Below are 5,987 nucleotides of genomic sequence, written 5' to 3'. Positions count from 1 at the left end.
GTCCACCTTTAGTCCCGGTTGGTAACACCAACCGGTACTAAAGAAAATTTTATGCAACCGGTACTAAAGGAATTTTATGATTTTTTTAATTTTTTTGATTTTTTTTATTTTCAAATTTCTGAATTATTTTAACCTCTAATCTCTAATCACCCCTCATCACTGCTTAATTTAACCTCTAATCTCTAATCATCCCTCATCATTCCAATTCATCTAACTTTTCGGACGGTCACCCATCCTCTCACTACTCCAACCCGAGCATGCTTAATTTCCGGGTTCTATTCTCCCTCGTTTCCAAGTCTGCACTTGTTGTTTTCCTCACAATAGTAAGATGTCAATCCTATTAACCCTCAGGAATTTAGCTTGAGCATGAAGTCACACATTTCACTGTTTAAGTTTGAAACTATTGTTCTAAAAAACAATAATTATTTAGTAACACTAATATTTCTTGAATAAGTAGTTTGACCACAGTTTGACCAGATTTGACCAAAATTCAAAAAAACTGAAATAATTATTTAGTAACACTAATATTTCTTGAATAATTAGTTTGACCATTGTTTGACCACAGTTTGACCAGATTTGACCAAAATTCAAAAAAACTGAAATAATTATTTAGTAACACTAATATTCATGAATAATTATTTAGTAACACTAATACTTCTTGAATAAGTAGTTTAACCATAGTTTGACTAGATTTAACAAAAATTCAAAAAAAAACTGAAATTTGAGCATAACTTCTTTTCTTTTAGAATTTGAGGATTCTAAAAATTTGCAAACAGGCCGTAGGCGGTCAAAATCGGATGCGGATTTTCGTGCTAAATATATTATACTTTTTTTCTGACATCATATGCAAAAGTTATAACCGTTTTACATTTTCGCTACACTTTTTGCAAAACATGTCCAAATTTATGTTTTCTAATTTTCCTAACTAGTACATGTAGTAACATAACTACATCTGGAAGGATTTTAATTTTTGAAGTTTTTATCATTTTCTTTTGCTTTTTATAAAACTGAAAAGGCGATCCAAGGGGGGGGGGTAGAGTTTGAAAATGAGACCTTTAGTACCGGTTCGTGCCATGAACCGGTACTAATGCCTCAAACCCCATTAATACCGGTTGGTGGCTCGAACCGGGACTAAAGGCCTAACCTTTAGTACCGGTTGGTGCCACGAACCGGTACTAATGGGCATCGCACCCTTTAGTCCCGGTTCGTGGCACCAACCGGGACTAAAGGTCCCATTTGAACCGGGACTAATGCCTGTATGGTGCCCTAACCGCCCGAACCGGGACTAATGCTCACATTAGTCCCGGTTCGTAATGCAACCGGGATTAATGCTCTTTTCTGGCCGAACTAAAGCCCTATTTTCTACTAGTGCCACAGTACCTTTTTATGTTGGGATAGCTCGGCATGTGTATGGACAGATAAAATAGGATCATGTCAGATCGCATGTGGACGGGTAAAAAGCTTCACAATGCCCACTGATGACTATATGCTTGTTCCAGCTGATGCGGTGTCAACAAATCAAAGCTCCAAAACACTACATGCTCACTCCTATTGATGCCGTGTCAAGCAATCAAAGCTCCAAAAGCAATTTTTCGACATAATATGTCTCTTGCACATTCAGGGATTCATGTTAAGTTGTCTATTTCTCAACTGACAACTCTACTGAGGCCTGTGATTGATTCTACCACAAATTCATAACACGACATTTTTACCTTCATCACACGATACGTGAAGCTTCTTTTATTCAAACTAGTAACAATGTACGTGCAATGCACGTTTATATTAGATAGGATATTAGTTGCACGTTATATTAGGTAGGATATATCCGTTGCACTTTAGTATTTGATAAGATAGTAAGTACTTTTTTGCGGTAACGGTAAGATATTAATTACATGGCAAATTTCATGGGATAGCGTTGAGTCAAAACGTGTTTATAACCAATGGCAATGGTGGGTAATTAGAGTGTTAAACGTGTTTGATGCTCAACATTGGAGCGATTGAACTGCTAGATAACATGATATAGTGTGATGGTTTCGATTTGCACCTTTAGGTCTTTTTTATTGGTATAGATATAGATATAGATATTGGTGCACAGGTAGGAAGTCGGGAACTAGTTCCATGAACGATGTGGTTTGGACGTTCTTCATGCCAACATGAAAAGTGGAAAAATAATTATTTCCGTATGCTTAATTATATCCATGCTGAACCTTCCATTGTTTTCTCTGAAACAGCAATGACATGTGAAGAAGGATATGTGGGAGATTTTGGATGGTGATTGACAAAGGCGCCAACAAGGAAGATCAGAGAGCACTAGTAGAAAAAGGCCCATTTGTCCTGGTTCCAGAGGCTCATTTGTCCCGGTTCTGGAATCAGGACTAAAGGGTCGGGACTAAAGCCCAATACCTTTAGTCCCGGTTCGCCTACGAACCGGGACAGATGGGGCTCCACATGGTCGCCGCGGCTTGCCCAGGCAGGAGGGCCTTTTGTCCCGGTTTGTAGCACCAACCGGGAACAAAAAGCATCCACACGTGAGCAGTTCAGGGGCTGGGATTTTTGTGTTTTTTTAAAGGGGGGATGGGGGTTGGGGCTTTTGTAGGGTTAATTTAGGGGTTTCATATATTGTGTTAGCTAGCTAATAGAGAGAAATGCCCTCTCTTATCTCCGTGCTTGGTCGACGCTACGTACTATAGGTATAGAGAGGACTCAACATGCTAGCTAGTAAGCAAATGAAGGAAATCATTAAGTAGACAAGATCGTCATGAACATATACAGAGAGAAGTGATCGACCTCTCCTTCTCCGAGAGATTGGTCGAACAACAAGTTTTCGTGTATCTATCCGACGCTACTGGCTACATATATACAATATAAGATCTCTTACAGTTTCCTAACATCTAATGTCAAATTTCACATGGTATTCTCCGGCTTTATTTATGACGTGGTCAAGAAAGAATCCTGCCAATTCCTCTTGAATTGGTAGTATGCGATCTTGTGGTAGGAGTTCATTCCGCATCTGCCACATCTAATTTAAAGAAGGGGGTCAATACATATATATGAATGAAACTCAACACAAATGATGGTAACAAAATAAAATTGTGAATATTATTGCTTATGCACTTCATATTGTTTTTTAGAGTAGCCCCGCTTAGAGGTCGCCGTGTTGTAGATGAACTCGCAAACGTAGTATCCACAATAATTATTTCCGGGTTCCTGCCACAAGCACTTTACGAGAAATAGAGGTCAATCAAACGGATAATCAAGCATTATAAATGGTATTGATGAAACTAGCTAGAAGCAAAGGGAGATGCGCGGAACTAGCTAGTGGTACTTACTTTCGGGTGTGTAAATCGCAGCTCCCCCGGCAGTCCCGGAGCTTCTGCGGTGAACTCTTTCCAAACCCTGCCAGACAAAGAAAACAATTACTTGATATCAGGAAATGAACAAAGTTGACGATATGGTGCGATAATGATCGATTGAACTTACTACTCGAGCATTTTAGTCATGGCCGCATACTTGTCGGGCTCTTTTCATCTCGAGTCTCAGACGGTTACTAGTCCCTGCTCAAGCTTAATCTCTAGCAGAATAAAGTGAAAGCTGCGCACACATGCATAACTCATCAATTACATTACTATAACCTCGAGTAATAAGGGAAACCGAATATGCACAAGACAGTAACACTCACTTGAAGTTGTAAGGAAAGAGTATTTTCTATTTGTTTTGATTTTGAAGCAACAATCGTAGAAAGTTGGCCTCGGTTTGTTTGGCATCATATTTAACCGTCCATTCATCTATGAAATTTGCGTTAATGAACCCAATATCATAGATTTGTGCTTGTCTGCATTCGACGATCTTCAATCTGCATAATATAATGAGGATAGTTATATATATACATGCAAATGAAAGAGCTGGGCTATATATACAGACTTATTACAGAAGTAGTACTTACAGACAGTAGCAAGTGACGATTATTTTATCGAGGGCTTTTTGATTGAAAAACTAGAAGAACTCCTCAAATGAAACAGACAACAGATCAATTCCAACAAGGTCGTGCTCCTCTTTAATTCTCAGCGTCAAAATATCATTCACAGACTCGCTGCAGGTGTCCATGTACCACTCATGGAATCTTCGGATCATCGTTGTTAGAGGAGGATGACCAGGTTTGACGAGAGGCTTCCCGTACCAGTATTTGAATTCGTCCATCTCCATTGTATCAAAATGTGCATCGTCGAGCAGGTAATCTGCAGGATTGGTACCGGGCACCATCCCCGGATGATTAGCGACGATATCGCTAGACACCTTGAATGGGTGGCACGATTGGTTCGCTTGTTCGCCGAGCTGGGATTTTTTTACCCACTTCTTCGTTTTGCTAACCTTCGATCACTCACTACTACAAATACTAGCATTAATGATAGTGCCCAAAAACTCTTGGTCGTTGAGCCCCCGACTGGTGGAAACCTATCGACGTAATATGTTCAACAACCATGGGTCTCCCGTCGTTAGGTGAGCGGTCGTTAGTTATGGGGTTTGCAGGTACGTCGTACAACTCTAACAAACTCCCTCTCCCTGTGTTCAAAAAGGGAAAAAAACTCTTCTCTCCTTTATCTTTCCTCCGCAACATCCGGGTTCTCAAAATATTGGCGCTAAATCTCTCCTGCCCCAACTAATCTAATCTGCTCCTAATCCTATTAGTTAGTCCTCCCGGTCCACATTTTTGCACAACATCCCGATGGAAGTCTGCATGGTCGTTCATGCCCCTGCATCTCCGCCAGGCACCTCTGCTGAACCACAAAATTCCCCCGGCCACCGCGAGTCCTCCCCAAAATGCTCGGTAGAGATTCACTTGATGGAGCAAGCAGATTCCATGGTTGAGTTTGCTCACCATACTACGGATGAAGAGGTACATGACTTAATCATTAATTCTTCTATAGATTCAATATAGTTCAATATATCCTGAGGTAAAAGAAGAATTGATTGTTGATTTTGCTGCTGATTCGAAGAACAAGAACGTGCAAGGAGACATCATGGTTGAGTTTGTTCCAGATACAATTAATCAGGAGGCAGAAGAGTCTCCTGATGAAGAACGGAGCAGCGATATCTCAATAACCGATGTCGATGAAGATTCTATTGAGTACCTGCGTAGGCAAGTTGTCGAAAACTCCGAGGAAGAAGACAAGCAAGATGAAGTATACTAGAAGGTCAGGAAGGAATTTAATGAAAGACGTGCTACTGATGCTGCATTGAGGAGGGAAGCAAGAACCAGGAATGCATCTAGGCATAAGAGTAATCTGAACAAAATACATAGAGACTTTTTGCGAATTTATATTCCTGACTATTACAAGATCGTGGAAAAATCAATATTGTTTGCTAGAGAACAGTATTATTGTTAGTTTTTCAGTTTGGCTCATCGGCAGCAGAATTCAACATTAGTGCCTTTTATTTGTAACATTTGTCCTTGTCATTCATATGTCAGGCTATGAACAAGTGACTGACTTTTAAATATTTTCCTAACCGTAAATGGATCTTCATATCCCCTGACATTGTATTATACAGTACGGACATATGAATGGGCTTAGAAATAGGCACTGTATTTTGGCGATGTGATGGACAGGTGCTTCACCGATAAATGGGATCTGCAGCAGTACCTTCAGATCATCAGGAACTTTGGACGCCAAAGCATGACCATGTTAGCTTAAACCTGATTGTAGTCAAACAATTCCTATTGCAATGTGAAGTGATTGTGGCAGATCGGCCGCAACTTACTGCAAGTTAAGTGTGTTGGAAATATGCCCTAGAGGCAATAATAAATTGGTTATTATTATATTTCCTTGTTCATGATAATCGTTTATTATCCATGCTAAAATTGTATTGATAGGAAACTCAGATACATGTGTGGATACATAGACAACACCATGTCCCTAGTAAGCCTCTAGTTGACTAGCTCGTTGATCAATAGATGGTTACGGTTTCCTGACCATGGACATTGGATGTCG

This window comes from Aegilops tauschii, chromosome 6, assembly GCF_002575655.3.
Source record: "Aegilops tauschii subsp. strangulata cultivar AL8/78 chromosome 6, Aet v6.0, whole genome shotgun sequence".
Lineage (NCBI taxonomy): Eukaryota > Viridiplantae > Streptophyta > Magnoliopsida > Poales > Poaceae > Aegilops > Aegilops tauschii.
This window is presented reverse-complemented; position numbering follows the sequence as displayed.